Source organism: Macaca mulatta, chromosome 9, assembly GCF_049350105.2.
Source record: "Macaca mulatta isolate MMU2019108-1 chromosome 9, T2T-MMU8v2.0, whole genome shotgun sequence".
NCBI lineage: Eukaryota > Metazoa > Chordata > Mammalia > Primates > Cercopithecidae > Macaca > Macaca mulatta.
The window spans coordinates 67578409-67596648 of record NC_133414.1 but is presented as its reverse complement, the minus strand read 5'-3'; the positions used below and the strand labels follow the sequence as shown (position 1 = coordinate 67596648).

Here is an 18240-nt window from a genome sequence, read left to right as displayed (position 1 = left end):
TCTTTCTTTCTTTCTTTCTTTCTTTCTTTCTTTCTTTCTTTCTTTCTCTTTCTTTCTTTCCTTCTTTTCTTTCTTTTTTTTCATTTGTTTGTTTGTTTGTTTTGTTTGACAGTCTTGCTCTGTCACTCAGGTTGGAATGCAGTGATACAATCTTGGCTTACTACAACTTCTGCCTCCCTTGTTCAAGCGATTCTCCTGCCTCAGCCTCCCAAGTAACTGGGATTACAGGTGCCCACCACCACACCTGGCTAATTTTTATATTTTTACTAGAGACGGACTTTTGCCATGTTGGCCAGGCTAAAGGCCACCATTATCTTTCATACTTAAAATATTGAATGATCCACAAGCAGTATAATATATAGCAGTTATTTCTGCAAATGGAGAGATAAGAATTGAAAGTGAACAGATGGTTATAGATCTTTGATTTTTGTTTTAATTGCTTTCCAAATATCACAGAGAATGAACCAATTTTCTCAATAATATTTGTTCTGAAACAATGGTCTGAGAGTCAAGTTTGTCAATAACGCAAAGAGTTTTGGGGAGGTACATGGGGCTTTTTGTTTTTTGTTTCCTCAAATGGTTTACAAAGGCATAACATGAAATTGACTGTTATTTATTTGCAGAATCTTAACTAATGAGCCACATTTGTCCCCTTTTACTTCTTACTAAACTGGAAACATAAAAAAAGGATTTATAGGAAACCAAGGTTAAAAGATAGGAACATAAAGTTTCACTCTTCCTCCCCGCTTCTGGCAACCACTAATTTATTTTCTGTCTCTGTGGATTTGCCTATTCTGGATATTTTCTATAAATGGGATTATGTAATATGTAGACTTATGCCTACTGTCTTTCACTGAGCATAATGCTTTCAAGGTTCACCCATGCTGTAGCATGAATCAGCAACTAATGTCTTTTATTAGTGAATAATACTCCATTGTATAGATGTACCACTTTTTTTGTTTATTCATCACTTGGTGGACAATGGAGTTGCTTCCACTTTTTGGCTACTATGAGTAATATTTCTATAAACACTCATAAAGAAGTATGAACGTTTTGTTTTCAATTCTCCTATGTGAGGATTGGAATTGCTTGGTCATATGGTAACTCTAACATCTTGAGGAATGATCAAACTTTTCTGCAGCAGTTGCGTGGTTTTACTTTTCCCAGCATTGTATGACTGTTGCTATTTCTCCACATTCTTGCCAATACTCATTGTTGTGCGTTCTAATGGGTGTGAGGTGATATTTCATTGTAGTTTTGATTTTACTTTACATAAATACTAACAATTTTGGACATCTTTTTATGTGTTTGTTGGATGTATGTATACTTTGGAAAAATGTCTATTGAAATGGAAAGGAAAAGTTTAAAGAACAGAAGATGTATGATAAAATTAATATTTACTGCATGTCTATAATGCATTGGGGCCTTTACTCATAAAAATGAATAATAAGTAATATTTTAATCATATTACATAAGTAAGTTCGGATAAATTAAGAACTTGCTAAAGAAAATAGTTGGCTATGCTTAAGCCAAGAGTCAAATAAGATCCACACACCTTCCCTTTGTCCCATGTAGATATCCTTCATGTGCATTGATATGAAGATGTACATCTTACAGACATGAATAAGACAAACATGACTGAATAAAGCATAACGTGTGCCCCTCTCCTCTCTGGAAAAAAGTAAAAATATAAAAAACTTTTATGGAATAATGCAGAAAAGGATCAATTCTCTTTCTGATATCAATATGATAGTCAAGTTGTAAGTAGTGCACTCGTGAGATCATCACCTTACTAGTGATTAATGGGGGCATCCCACACTTTATTGATCTAGTCTATGTAATAGCACATGAGAAATCCATGAACTACCCTATGGAGGGCTTATTTATCTTTTAAAATGCTATAACCACATCCAGTGTCTCTAAACAAGTGCTTAGAGGTTAGCAAGCATTATGAGTATATTAGCCACCTAAATACCACTCTCCCCTGTCCGGCACTTAGCAGAGTTTAGATTGGGTACATGACAGTCACACATGCCTTGTTGCTCCTGGGAGAAAGTCATGTGTCTTATTATCTGAACTATTTCCTCACTTTCCACCCCAGGAACTAATACAGTACTCAGCAGTCTTATAGTGGATACTCAATGATAGATTGTTAAATAAATGACTTTAATTGGCATCATGCAGAGATATTACAGAATTAGATATACAGCTGATACTCAATAAATATGTGCTGACTTATTTAGTAAAGACGGGAAAGGTGTGCTTGGTGCCAAACACTGTGAAAATCCCTCTACCACCCATTGTCTTCTTTTCTCATTTAGGCTTCATGAAACCCCGTGAATTATATGCTTTCATATATTCACCTTATTCATGTTCAAAATGCCAGCAAGTAGTAAAGTAGTAATGCAAACCCAGATCTGCAAAAGTACATTACGAAGCATTAAGTTGTATATTCAGAACTCGGCACACTAAATTTCATCTGAGGCTAAAACACAGAGTCCCAATGTAGTATCAAGAAACAAGCCTTTCCCACATTTGCTTAAGATGATACCAACACTGTCATGAAGAAAATGAACAGGGGTGTACAGGATGAGACTTCTTCAAAGAAGTGAAATGATTGATATATTGGGTACTTTATGTGAGAAGATTTGAAGAACAATGTAATTGTTTTATTATCTGATTGCGTATCCCTAAGACTTGGATGTTTTCGAAATGATAAATGACTTAATGACTGAATACATTCTAGCTGCCTGTTTTAAACAAATGTGACATTTTAGGAGTTAATACTACATTCTTGATTTCCTGTATTTTTAGGAAGTAACTGTATTAGTCTCTTCTCACACAGTTATGAAGAAATACCTGAGACTGAGTAATTTAAAAAGAAAAGAGATTTAATTGACTCACAGTTCCACATAGCTGGGTAGTCCTCAGGAAACTTACAATCATGGCAGAAGGCACCTCTTCACAGGGCAGCAGGAGAGAGAATGAGGGCCAGCAGAAGAAATGCCAGAGGCTTATAAAACCATCAGATCTTGTGAGAACTCACTCACTATCATGAGAACAGCATGGGGGAAGCTGCCTCCATGATTCAGTTACCTCCCATCAGGTCCTTTCCACATGTGGAGATTATGGGGATTACAATTCAACATGAGATTTGGGGTGGGATACAGTCAAACCATATCAGTAACTTTCTCTCTTTTTAAAATTTTTTAAATTTCTATTTTTTTTTAAGTTTGAACATGTTGAGATTCAAATATCTTAAGCTTCCAAGTGCTCTTTTGACTTTTAATATATTTCTGGTGTCGCTTTTGGTCTTTTTGGTTCTTAACACTTTGGTTGCATGCTTGCATTTCCTCTCCTGCTTGTGTGCACTTCTCACATGCCATGTCTGGGAAGTTGTATCCATTCAACCTGATTTAGCATTTCTTTATCTTCTGTTGTGCAGCTATCAATATGCCATCTAGGTTGGAGCTGGAGATATAAGACAGCTTAAAAATATAGTCCTTTTACTTAAACAACTATCCGTCTTTTAAAGTACTTTAATATAATTTTCATAACTTTTCCAGTCAGCCAGAGTGAATACTCTCTAAAGTGGCTTTGACAGTTGGCTTTATTTTTTGAGGAGGAAACTTCTCTTGATTGACTTTTTTTTTGCAGCGTGGTTTGCAGACAAGATACTAAGAATCTGGGGGTGGTGGCTGGGGCTAGTGTTAGAGTTAGCCCTGTTATAATCTCAGTTCCTCAACCCATCCAAAGGAGAACACCATAGAAGTAAAAACATATTTCTTATGCAAAGACTGCATTAAGATATGTCTAGTTCCCACCTCAACCCACTCTCTAAGCCTTTCTTGTGTAAAATGAGGAGCCACCACACCACTACTGACAAAAGTGCCCTCTCCACGAGCTCTACTAGAATATTTTTTTCTGCTTCTGCCATGACACTTGACATAGTTAGCAAATGCATAAGCAGGGCTTCAAGCCAGGCTCTTGTGTTGCAATGCCTATCCCTTCTTTATGCCCCAGGCAGAGAAGAAAGTGCTTGGATTTCTGAACACCACAATAAAAGATTCAAATAAAAGCTAAGACTATTAAGGGGAAAAATAAGATTTTTAAGTAATTAAAGTGAGTGATATTCATTTTCATGAAGGAATTTGAAGATCAAGTCAGTGTTTAGACATTAATCCAAAGCCATAATGAAATGAAAAGAAAATTTGAAAGAGAAAGTAATAGAAATCCCCAGAGTCAAGCACTGTCTTTATTTTTGTACCCACCTACCTCACCCCAGTACCTACTTTGCACAGTATTTTAGTGTGTGCTCAAAAAAATGGGTGTTGGGTGCTTGCTTTGGCAGCACATATACTAAAATGGGAACAATATAGAGGAAGTTGTCATGGCCCTGCACAAGGATGACATGCAAATTTGTGAAACGTTCCCTGTTTTTATGGTTAATGGGTACAAAAAAAAACATAGAAAGTTTAAGACCTATTATTTGATAGCACAGCAGGGTGACTATAGTCAATAATAACTTAATTGTACACTTTATGTTTAAAGTGTGTAATAGGATTGTTTGTAACAATAAGTATAAATGCTTGAGGAGATGGATACCCCATTTGCCATGATGTGATTATTATGCATTGCATACCTGAATCAAAGCATCTCAAATACCCCATGAATATATACACCTGCTATGTACCCCCCAATAATTAAAAATAAAAATATTTTTAATAATGGTGTTGGGTAGATGGGTTCCAAGATGAATGAACTACCAAAAAATGGTGCCTTCTAATTGCTCTTATGTTTATTACTCTGGAGTGGTAAATAGAGTGTTTGGCAAGCAGAAGCTTGAATATATGTAGCTTAAAAGAGTCCAAAACTCAGCCCGGTTGGAAATGCAGAATATTAAAGAGATTTCTTTATGGAGTTGGGCTTTTTCGGCTTTTCCCTGCCTTTCTATGGATGAAGTGTGAAATAATAAGACTGCTGTGTGGGCCCTCCATAGTTCAGTTTCTCTTCTGTAAAATGAAAATGATATTTATATTGTATTAATAGGTTTATTCCAAGCATTATTATTGCATGCTGACTTCTAAAGTTTCTTTTATCTCAAGGTTGCTGGTTTGAATTGTTAAAACTATAATTCCTAAGGACAGATTTATCTATTTTATATGTATATATCTGTTTTATTTTTGTAGATTTAGGGAGTACAACTGCAGCTTTCTTACATTAATATTTTGCATAGTGGTAGAGTCTGGACTTTTAGTGTATTCATCACCCAAAAAACGATTTGGTAATCCAATAGATAGTTTTTCAACCCTTACCTTCCTCCCATGTTCCCATCTTTCGTAGTCTCCAATGTATATTATTTACTGCTATATGTCCATGTGTATCCATTGTTTAGCTCCAGGTTATAAGTAAGAACATAAAGTATTTTACTGTGTTTCTGAGTTATTTTACTTAGGCTCATTGCCTCCAGTTCCTCTAATCTGTTCTATTGATCTATATCTATTTTTATACCAGTACCATAGTGTTTTGGTTACTAAGCCTTGAGAGTCCTAGATTTCATAAATCTTTTGCCGCAAAAGATATGATTTCTTTTTTATGGCTGAGTAATACTTTATGGTATATGGTATTTCTGGTGTGTGTATGTGTGTATGTTATATATGTGTGTGTGTATATATATAGAATATGGTATTTATGTTATATATATGTGTGTATATGTATACACATACCATATATATTATATATATGCACACACACACTCCATTAATAAATACTTAAGGTGATTCCATATTTTTGCTATTGTGAATAGTACTGCCAAAAATATACAAGTACAGATATCTTTTTGATATAATGATTTCTTTCCCATCGGGTATATACTCAGTAGTGGGATTACTGGATCAAATGGTAGTTCTATTTTTAGTTCTTGCATAAATCTCCATACTGTTTTCCATAAAGGCTGTACTAATTTACACTCCCATCAACAACATATTAGCATTCCCTTTTCTCCACATCCTCACAATATCTGTTGTTTTTTGACTTTTTAATATTAACCATACTGGCTGGTGTAAGATGGTATCTCACTGTGGTTTTAATTTGCATTTATCTGATGATTAATGATGTTGAGAATGTTTTTCAAATGTTTATTGGTTGCTTGTATGTTTTCTTTTAAAAAGTGTGTGTTTACATGTTTTGCCCCCTTTTTAATGTAATTGTTTATTTTTCTTGTTGAGTTATTTGAGTTCCTTGTAGATTCCAGATATTAGTCCTTTGTCAGATGCATAGATTGCAAATATTTTCCCATTCTGTAGGTTGTCTGTTTACTGTGTTGATTATTTATTTTACTGTGTGTAAGCTTTTTAGTTTAATTAACTCTCATATATATATATATGTGTATATATATGTGTGTGTGTATGTGTGTGTATATATATATATATATATATATATATATATTTTTTTTTTTTTTTTTTTGAGATGGAGTCTTGCTCTGTCTCCCAGGCTGGAGTGCAGTGGTGCGATCTCAGCTCACTGCAACCTCCGCCTCCTGGATTCACGCCATTCTCTTGCCTCAGCCTCCCGAGTAGTTGGGACTCCAGGTGCCCGCCACCATGCTTGGCTAATTTTTTTGTATTTTTAGTAGAGATGGGATTTCACTGTGTTAGACAGGATGGTGTCAATCTCCTGACCTCGTGATCTGCCTGCCCCGGCCTATATATTTGTTTTTTTGATGTTTGCTTTTGAGGACTTGGTCATAATTTTTTTGCCTAGGCCAATGGTCAGTAAAGTTTTCCTAGGTTTTCTTCTAGGATTTTTACAGTTTCAAGTCTTATATTTAAGTATTTAATTTCATCTTGAGTTAATTTTTGTATATGGTAAGAGATATGGGTATGGTTTCATTCGTCAGCATATGGTTATCCAATTTTTCCAGAACCATTTGTTGAACAGAGTGTTCTCTCCCCAGTGTACATTTTTGTTGACTTAGTCAAAGGTCAGTTGGTCACAGGTATGTGGCTTTATCAAATCTAGGGCTCTCAATGCTATAGTAACCAAAACAGTATGGTACTGGAATAAAAAATAGACATATAGATAAATGTTACAGAATGAAGAGCTGATAAATGATTTCAATAAAGTTTCAAGATACAAAATCTACATGGAAAAATCTGTGGCACTGCTAAACACCAATAATAATAATTGAGCTGAGAACCAAATCAAGAACTCAATCCCATTTAAAATTGTTACCAAAAAAATACATTGGCATATATTTAATGAAGGAAGTGAAAGATCTCTACAAGGAAAACTACAAAACACTAATCATAGATGACATGAACATGTGGAAAATCACCCCATGCTTATGGATTTGAAGAATCAATATCATTAAAATGACTATACTGCCCAAAGCAATGTACATATTCAATACCATTCCATTATATTACCGATGTCATTTTTCACAGGATTAGAAAGAAAAAATCCTAAAATGTATATGGAACCAAAAAAGGGCTTTAACAGTCAAAGCAATGCTAAGCAACTGGAACAAAGCTGGAGGCATCACATGCCTGACTTCAAATTATACTAAAGACAGATTTAGACCATGAAAGTAGACCTGATGTACAGCAGTACACTTCATTAATTGTACTGACTGTTAAGAAATTACAATAATTTTATTCTATGTGGTAAATAACCACTGCTCAAATCCCCCTGAAAATTGTCCCCCTATGCCACCCTGGATGCCTGGGTTCCCAAACCTCCTCAGTGTTAATCCAGAAACAAGAGTTAACATATAGCCCCAGAGGGACCTCCAGGACCCTGCTTCTCTCTTATGGCTGTACAGATTTATTCTGATTAGTCTTCTAATTTTCATATGACTTATTAAATATTTTGAATGTCACATCCATACATACATACTTTCCAGACAAGAAATTTGGATGTGGGAGAAAATTCCTTAATAAACAAAAATATTAATTTTCATTTAAAAAACTGCTTTATTTTTTACATGGAACCCATGAACATAAAAAAAAAAAAAAACCCTTGATTATTAGTCAGCTTCAGGTATGTTCACAGAAGTATAGATATGTTTTTCATCATTCATTTCCAAAAACATTATTACAGATTTGCAGCAACAAGATGCTGTTATCTTGTCATTCTGAAGTTTTGTGTATGCCTATGATGTTGGTATAATCTTCATTGTTATAACCATTATGATACTTAGTCATAGAAAGGATGGATTAAGCATTTATTGTGTGTCAGGCTTTGTAATAAATTATGGTGATACAGAGATTGACTTGGTAGGTCCCTAAGTTCCCATAATCTAGTTTGAGAAGAGGATGGAGAATGAACATGTAAGCAGTGAAACTGCAATTCAGAATGATCATCACAGTATTAGAGATGAATAGGAAGTGTGCCTGGAGTTCTGAATACTTTCAGCCACTTCTAACCTGAGGAGCTAGGGAAGACTTCAGTATGTGCTTACATTTCACATAAACCTAAAACAATTAGAAAATTTTTTTTTAGGCAGAGATATGTAGCTGTGTACAATGTAAAGGGAATAGCACATTTAAGTTCATAGTCTAAAAGTGGCCGTATGTGTTCCAGTACTATTGGAGCTCAAGGAGTGTAAGAGGGATTAGGAAGTGCAGTCCCAGAGAGCCTTCTCTGATGGCTTGTGTGAGGAATTGCTGAATAAGCTAGGAAGTGTTTGTTAATCTTGTGTAATGAAGACCCAATGGAGTTTTAGCCACAAGATGAAGAGAGCTCACATGTGCTCTTGAGGTGGGTGTGTTAACTCTTGAGTAAGTAGTAGAAGCCAGTGTGAGGTACAGGGAGATCAGACAGGAGGCTGTTGCTATGTGTGAGAAACTTTTATCCACTAAAAGTTTCATATAAAGACACATTTGGGAAATAAAGATGTTGTAGAGAATGGAACACCATCCCCACCATGGATAGCATCCAGATTAATGCTGGAAATCAAATTTCAATTAGAAAATTGCTTAGAAAACATGTTGTCAGAGGAAGGAGAGCCATGTAATTCAAGTCTATGATGGCATCTCTTTCAAGTTTCCCAATGCATCTGACTCAGAAGATAGAATCAGTCTGTTAGCTGAGGTCTTTCTGTGCTGGAGAAGCATGAAAAGGGTCCCACGAACATAGACTCAGTTCTCTTTGAAGTTTAAGATCCATCTACAAATGGCCATGTTCTTTTCTTAGCAGAAAGTATTGGGGTTTCTACATACATGCTGCTCACTGCTCATGTGTAAGTATGGTAAAATTCGAGCAAGTGGAAAATGACCCTGCTGTAATCCAGATCATAATATTTCTAAATAAGCACACACAATAGTCAACCAACCTACTTCATGATTTTTTATGGAATGAGGCAGAGACAAGGCCACTGTACACCCATGAAAAAGTATAAGTATGAACTTCTGACCTATGTGAGGTAAGTGTTTGCTCCTTCTCTGTCAATAGCAAGCCCTACTACAGTCTTCCAGCATATTGGATTTTTAGGCCACTCGGTTAGCAATTGTCTTCGCTTCTACGTAGCATTCAATCCTTAATGTACTCCTGCTTTTCTTAGCCTATAGAGTAGTTCAAACTCCCAGGGAGGCTGTTTTGTTAGAAGGAATGAAGTCTCTATGGGTATACTGAAAATCTCATCTACAATAGATAAAAGTCCATAATTTAGGGTTAGTGTGAGCATATTCATTCAATAAGTATTTATTGAATAATTATTGGATAGCAGGTGATGAGCTAGTTCTTAGGAATACGTATACCCACATACATGCACACACACACACACACACACACACACAGATATAAAACATGTTTGTATCTTCCAGAAGCATATGGTTTATGGGATAAACAAATGGAAATAATGAAGGTTATTATTTCTAGTAGCAAGTTTGAGAATATCCCATAGGGTGATGCTCATTTTTGTTAGACTTTGATAAATCATCTCAAAGGCTAGGCTTCCCAGACATGTGTGTTATCTGTGGCTCAAGACTATGAGTAGCAGTCATAGCTCTGATTGAAAGAATGAGAGACAAAGAGCAGAAAGAGAGGGGTGTAGTTCTGTGACCTAAACGGTGAAAATTCCCCAGAGAAGAAAGCCTTTACTGGGCAACACTATAGAGAGTTTTGTAGAGAACAGAAATATCCAATGGGAATTTATTTTTTGCTGAAGTTTTCTCTGTCTTATAGTATGTTCTCTGGATGAAATCTGTGGACAACTGTGGGATTGTTGGGGTAAAGGTGGCAACCTGCAGAGTGAAGCATGTGCAAAGGCCTCAGGGGACCTGGGACATTTGAACAATTGTGGCTTATGTATTGAAAGTGGGGGGCAGTTATTACGTATGAGATGAGGAGTGAGAGACACAGAGGGCTTGGGAAGATTTTAGTCTTCATCGTAAGAGCCTAGATAAGCCATGACATGATTTTCTGAACAGCAGTGACTGATTGCTATGGGGTTTTTTTTTTTTTTTTCCCCGCATATATTATGGAAACAGATTTTATTGTAAATAATTCATTTTAGGGTGGCTAGCATGTGCACAGACAGGTCTGTAAGGAATATTCCAGGTAAGATGAGATGGAAAGAAGTGGTGGATTCAAAAGATATTTAGGAGTTAAAATCAAGAGTGTTTGGTGATTGCACATGCAGGATCAAGAGAATGGCTACTAGGTTTCTGGCCTGGACAGTGCGATCGGTGGTGTCACATTAACTGAGACTGGGATTGCTAAAGGAAGAGCAGGTTCGTTGAGGAAGAGCAAGAGTTCCATTTTCTAAAGCAAATTCTGAGGTGCTTTTGGGAGGTCCATCAAGAGGGAAGAGATAGGCAGACTGGAATTCAGAGAAACCTGTGAGCTGGATGTGTAAAATCAAGGTTATTGGCATGTAGATAACAGAGAGGATCATCCACGCAGCTGGTTTTCAGAGTTTAGGGTTCATGAGAATGATCTAGAAAGTTTTCTAAAGCAACATCCAGGACCCACCTCCAACGTTTCTGGTGCAGTAGGTCATGGATGGAGTCCATGCTTTACATTTCTAACATACTCACTCAGAGATGGTTCTGATGCTGCTAATTTGAGTACCACCTGGGAATAGCACTCACCTAGAGAATAAATAAATAAAAAAGAAAGAAAGAATGGAAATAAAAATGTGACCTATGGGAAACATTATAACAGAGTCAGTCAAGCTGCATTGGTTTGTATTCAGAAGCTCCCAGGTAAGAGCCACGAACCTTGGGTCAATGAAGTAAACAAAGTAAGTAAAGACTCAATCTCTCTATTTGTAATAATAATAATAATAATAATAATACAAATAGCACAAATTCATAGTGTTGTTTTAAGGTCAAAAAAGACAGCTAAAGGAAAACACTTAGCATGGTGTTAAGTATATGTTTGGGGTCATTTGAAAGCCAGTCTTTAAGTAATCCAGCATTTAAATATAGATTAGATGATACTGAGTTGGTGAAAGTCAAAGGTCAAGAGGAAAATCAAGACTATGTGGTAACATAGATTCCAAGGAAAGAAGGGTTTTCACAAAGGCAAGAGTGGTTATGAGTGTCAGTTGCTTTTGAGAATTTCAACAAGATACAGAAAAAAACAACAAGACAAACAAACAAACAAAAACCACTATTGGATTTAGAGATAACAGTAACATAAAATAGGCCATTTCAGGAAAGCGATGTGGGGTGCAGAGGTATTCTGTGAAGCACATAGCACAGAGCCTAGCATACGCCAAGGGCTCCAGTGACAGTAGATGCTATTATTATTATCATAGTTCAAAGCAGTTTGTAATATGCATGTGTTCGCATGCTGGTTAAAGGAAATATATTCAGTTGAGGATAAACTCTGCAATTCCCAAAGAAATGCATTTCCATTGAACAAGCTATGTCCCATTCAGGTTTAAATAGCTGAAACAGTTTTTAAAAGCAGGATTTCAAACTGCAACGTGGCAGATATGTCATGCAACTTTAACAAGGGCCCTTTCTTCATTTGCTGCAAGAATTAATGGCTCTGGGATACATCTAGAACTGTCAGTTCTCACAGCAGCCCCACGAATCAACTGAACTTTTAAAATCTTTGCCCTATACTCCCCATTTCTCCCATGCCAGCAAAGTGAACAATTGTCTGATCTTTGGCAGCAGGGAGAAAGCTATCTTTGCATCTTGCCAGCTGAGAAATGGTTTGTTTCCCTTTTCAAACACCACAGCATTCTTCTTGCAATTTCCCTTTACCATTAAATATTTTATAACTTAGTCTCATGCCAGTGCGCCTTCCTGGGTGCCTGATAAATGACGGATTCTACAGAAAATTTTAATATATGGCAGCAGGTTTCATTTACAGTATTCCTACAGAAGAGGCTGCTGGAGTCAACAACCATACTTAAATGGCTTCTGGCTTGTAAAGGTAGTTTGCTAATCCCAAAAGCTTTTAGATTGCATTGCCAGATTCTTACCTTCTCTTCGAGAATCGTCATATTGTGAACTCTATGGGAGAGGGGAAAAAAAAAAAAACTGCTTGAGGAATGTGACAGTTTTTTGTTTGTTTGTTTAAAAATAAATATTACATAGCCTTACATTTTAATTTTTTTTTCTTTAAGAGGAATGAGTTGTGTACATGGGGTTTAAATGCTTTATAGACAGGGAAAAATGTGCTAGAACCAACTTATTCATCATCGTGTTCATCTTCTTTATCTTTATCTTCTTCATCCTCTTCATCTTCCTCATCTTTCTCCTCTTCCTTCTTTTCCTTGCTTTTTTCAGCCTTGACAACTCCCTTTTTTGCTGCATCAGGCTTTCCTTTAGCTCGATATGCAGCAGTATCCCTTTCGTATTTTGCCTTCAGCTTCGCAACCTTCTTTTCATAAGGCTGCTTGTCACCTGCAGCAGTGTTATTCCACGTCTCTCCCAGGTTCTTTGCAACATCATCAAAGGGCAGGCCAGGATGTTCTCCTTTGGTTTTCGGGCGATACTCAGAGCAGAACAGGAAAAAGCTCGAAGGAGGCCTTTTGGGTACATTGGGATCCTTGAACTTTTCTGTCTCTCCTTTAGGAGGGATATAGGTTTTCATTTCTCTTTCATAACGGGCCTTGTCCGCCTTTGCCATATCTTCAAATTTTCCTTTCTCTTTAGCAGACATGCTCTTCCACCTTTCTGAGCACTTCTTAGAAAACTCTGAGAAGTTGACTGAAGCATCTGGGTGCTGCTTCTTACGCTCCTCCCGACAAGTTTACACAAAAAATGCATATGATGACATTTTACCTCTCGGCTTCTTAGGATCTCCTTTGCCCATGTGTAGTTATTTTTCTGCACTAAGAATTGAGGCCGCTGCACTTCCGCGGACATAAGAAACGAACTCCTGGAACTCAAGGTCAGCCGGGGTTGGGTTCCTGTTGCTGCACGCGTGGCCCGCCCGAAACCGCTACAAAGTAGTGGCGCGTCCGACTGCCCAACTCTAGCGGTCAAAGAGGAAATCTGACATTTTTAAGCCAGGAGTGTGAAGAGTTTATTTAGGATCTCATCGGAGTCTCAATGTTTTTCTGTTTTTGTGTTGTTTTTGTTTTGTTTTGTTTTGTTTTTGTTTGTTTGTTTTTTGTGGCGGGGAGTGGGGGGTGACCTTGCTTTTCCCATCCAAGATTCCTTTTCCTGTGCCAATTCAATCACACATATTCAAGCCCAGCTCCAATGCCAACACTTTAAGAAACCTTCAGAGATAACTATAGCCTGAATTAAGCTCTCCCTTCCTTTGACTATCTCATGCAATTATTATCTGTAATAACCAATTTAGTACTCTTGTTCCTGCAACAAAATATGTGTTCCCACAGTGTGCTGCATGGTGCCGGCAACCCAGAAACCTCCATAAGTAATATTCAGGTTGAACTCAGTACTTCAGGGGGAAACCAGTCATCGTTTTAATTCATTAATAAATTAACTTTAATTGCAAAATCTGCGGGGATTTCTGTCTTCCAACCCAACATTTTCTTCCCTTTTGCCTTTAATGAATTCACCACCACCACCTCTCACTGTGCTTTTAATTACTGTACTGATTACTTACTATGTATGCTACATGATGTGGAAAGGATAGAGAACTTAAAAGCAAAGCACTCCCTGACCTGCCTGGGGATAGAGACCGAAACGTATAAAAACATAAGAAAACACATAAACTACATATAACAAGTACCAGAGGAGTGATCCAGATAATTGCACAGTTCCTGTGGCCCCAAGTGATGGGGTACTATTTCTAATGTCAGCAGTAGTACTTCCTTAAACTGATCCCTAGACCTTGGTCATGGTGCTTGGAAAACGCTTTCTCAGCACAATCTCTGCTCATCTTAATCCTAACACTCCTTTATTCTTCCTGTCTCTCTTTTCTGGAAAATCCTTTCCAATTGTTTTGCTTTGTCTTCTCCTCCTTTGTCCTCCATGCTGCTGAGCTGATTTTTCCCTCCTTTAATGAAATTCTATGCTCTTTCCCTAAGTTGTTTTGGAGCCCTTCTTATATCCTAACTTAATTCGCTTCCCAGATATTTTTAAAAGAGAGTTTTTGTTCACTATAACACTTTTTTTTTTTTTTTTCTGTTTTGAGACAGGGCCTCACTCAGCCCTGCCTCAAACAGGCTGGGATGCAGTGACGCAATACCAGTTCACTGCAACCTCGACCTCCTGGGCTCAGGTGATCCTCCAACCTCAGCCTTCTGAGTAGCTGGGGTCACAGGCATGTGCCACCATGCTCGACTAATTTATTATTGTTATTGCTATTTGTATAGATGGGGTCCCCCTATGTTGTCCTGGTCACAGACTCCTGGATTCAAGTGATCCTCCTACCTTGGTCCCTATAGTTCTGAGATACAGATGTGAGCCAGAGTGCCCAGCCTATGATACCACTTTTTAACACCAACAAGTAGAAAAAGACTATATATAAAAAGTTGTCCTTTTTTTTTTTTTTTTTTTTTTTTTTTAAGACGGAGTTTCCCTCTTGTTGCCCGGGCCGGAGTGCAATGGTGCAATCTCGGTCCACTGCAACCTCCACCTCATGGGTTCAAGTGATTCTCCTGCCTCAGCCTTGAAGGAGCTGGGAATACAGGTGCCTGCCATCATGCCTGGCTAATTTTTTGTATTTTTAGTAGAGACAGGGTTTCACCGTGTTGGCCAGGCTGGTCTGGAACTCCTGACCTCAGGTGATCTGCCCACCTTGGCCTCCCAAAGTGCTGGGATTATGAGTGTGAGCCACCACGCCTGGCCAAAGTTTCTATCTATGTAATACTATATAGATAAATACCTATTCTGTGCCTCTCTGTGTCAAGCCTTCCATAAGCCCGTGGATTAAAGATGTGAAGTGAAGACTTCTCTGCTCCATGGAAGCAAGCTCATGGTCCAGTCATATGGGAGCTTCAGAAGCTGATGAATGTGGAGAGAATGACGTCTGATAGCAGGGCCCACTCTGGAATAAGGGAACATAAAGAAAGCCTTGAAATACAAATTGGAATTCACAGGAACATTAGGCCCCTCTTGTTTACTTACAGGAATCTTCATCCATATAATTGTTTTGAAGGCAATAGCTCTATAACAAATTATTTACCAAATTACATTCCTAGAAACAGAAGTTTGATTAAGTACATGCCAAAATAGTACCATATAGTATATAGCCAGCTTAGTGTATTGGACTGTCTTAAAAGTGGCATAGCTTTAAAAAATATAAACAAGCTTCCGAAAGTATTGAATTTGCTCACAGATGAGAGTTTTATATCTGATTACAGAGATACACCAAGGTTGTTTAGGGTCATAACTTTTATAGTTTGGCATTAGATCTTATCCACGTTCTCATTCTCACAAATGTTCCATGTTCCTTCTTCAGAATAAAACACTCAGCTGGATACATTAGAGCACACTATGCCACCTTAGGGCACAGAAGGACAATAAAGAATTGCACCTTATAGTTTTTTTTTTTTTGGCTCATTCTTATTTATGTTGTATTTTATGTGTTTTGTAGTATATCTTATATGTTGAAAATTAAATAGATGTATGAATACATACATGCACTTTAATCAGATGTACCAATGTAGGAGGATATCATCCAAAATTATTAGCATCTCTTTATTAGGCTTTGTTTGGCTGTAAGTAATAGAAAACCTGAATAAGAGTGACTTAGACATAGTATGCTTATTATTCATTCAACAAAAATCTAGGTAGGTGGTCTTAGAGTTAGCATAGCAACCTAGTGATTTTATTAAGGGTCCAGAATTTGCCTATATTTCCATACACATCTTTTGCATGACTTTCAAGAATAAAATTTCACCTGGTGATGAATTACACTTACCCTACCCAATGCCTCTGTGATTTCAGGTAATAATACTATTATTATAAAATGCTTAGGTACATTCTAAGCTTTCAAATGTATTGATAATTGCAGTTATTTACTTAAAGAATGATCATGCCCAATGTTTTATTATTGTTTATTGTCATTTAAAAATTATAATAATGATGTTTTCTTTGAATTCAGTAAAGTCATTGTGAAGGTTAAGTATGAGTATTTTAAATTAATTTGGGGATTCTTTAAGCTGTGGAAATGGAAAGCCTCAGTGCATGTTAAGCCTGATATCTGAGCTTTCCCACCCCAGACTTTTGCAGAGCCATTTACTCGGGTCTCTGATCCTCTGTAATGTGCTGATAGATGATAACATGATGGAGAAATCCGTTGGTAGAATGGGGCGGTAACCACTAGAGACAGCAGTTGTCAGATGGAAATTAATTGATTGTAATTGCTTTGCCATTGTATTGCACTTGAAGTCTGTAGCTTGTTAAAACCACTGATTATAAAATAAGGATCTCACTTTTTATGCTGTAGATTATGTTAATGAAAAGCTGTTCTTAGAAGCATGATCAGTGAATATCAATAAATGGATAATAAGAAATTAAAGGAAAAGTTAACTAACTGATCATGAGTTAATATACTTCAGCAGCCAGAGTAGCAGTCAAATGTGCACGGTTTCATATTGAATTTTTTGCTCAGAGCTCTTGAATTTTAAATATTTCCCATAGAGAGATTGATTCTGTGTGACTGTTTGTCACATACTGTCTTGAATAACAGATCTTTACTATAGAGAATCTCCTGCAAGATGAAAAATGTGTGTGTTTTGCAGAGCCTTTATTTTGTGCCAAAGTATTAACAAGCAGATATTTTGAAGTGGAAAACATAGGTTCCCATTGCAACACCAATAGTGGTTTATTTCAGTGCTCATGGAATATGAGTAACATATGTGTGAGGGTCTGTGTGAATCTGAAGGCCTTGCTTTTGCAATCTTTATCAATATTACAAAACGTATACTAAAATGATAACATAAATGTTAAATTATATTTCACTTTTTGCTGTACAAAATGCATTAACTTTTGTAAAATTGTAATGAGGTTTTTAATTACAGCTTTCATTTCTAGCATTTAATTATTGATGTTAGAGAGATCAGATATTTTGAAGATATTTTTATGAGCACCAATTCTTATCAAGCCTCCATGCTGGCCCTCAAGGACGTTACAGAGGAAAAGAACAGATAAAACAAAGAAAGGATTACTTGCAGTTTTGAATGCAGTGAGGAAAGTGATAAGAGGCACTGGGAGGCACATGATGAGATCATCTAAATTCTGAGGATTTCTGGGTGTCCTCAACAAAGAATGAAGGTCTGGGAAGAAGGAGCAGTGTGACAGTTCTTGGTATTTTGAGAAAATAGAATGATAGTTGAAAATTAAGTTGCATGAAGTTTTAAAATACAAGAAGAGACCATCAGACAGATAAACATATAGATGGCCCATGCCCTGGTTTGCCCTACTATGGATTTTAAAGTTATTCCCACAGGAGAGCCCCATGAGGATTTTTAGATGTGGGAGAGATAGGGATGAGTTTCCTTTTAAAATGATCACTCACCATCAGTTGTGATGATAATCAGGGAAGAAGCTCATTGTGACCTTCATTTACTTTCTTAGTTCATTTTCTATTGCTTTAACTGAATACCTGAAGCTGGGCAATTTACAAAGAAAATACATTTATTTCTTGCAGTTTTGGAGTCTGGGAAGTCCAAGGTCAAGGGGCTGCATCTGCTGAGGGCATTCTTGCTGGTGAGGACTCTCTGCAAGCCCTGAGGCAGTGCAGGGCATCGCATGGATGGGGGCAAGAGAATGTCAGCTCAGTCCTTCTTTCTCTTCTTAAACAGCCAACAGTTCCATCATGGGGGCCTCACCGTGATGACTTTATCTATTCCTAATT

General features: G+C 37.1%; 1 protein-coding gene, 1 non-coding gene and 1 pseudogene across 8 annotated transcripts in view; 2 read left to right on the top strand and 1 right to left on the bottom strand.

Moving 5' to 3' along the window:
• Positions 1-18240, top strand: part of NRG3 (neuregulin 3) — a 1118695-nt gene that overhangs the window by 461940 nt on the left and 638515 nt on the right. The window lies entirely within an intron of this gene.
• On the top strand, positions 4336-4441 carry LOC114670177 (U6 spliceosomal RNA). Its single transcript, XR_003719661.1, has one exon. It is a non-coding gene; the product is annotated as a U6 spliceosomal RNA (small nuclear RNA).
• Positions 12652-13278, bottom strand: LOC699389 (high mobility group protein B1 pseudogene; annotated as a pseudogene).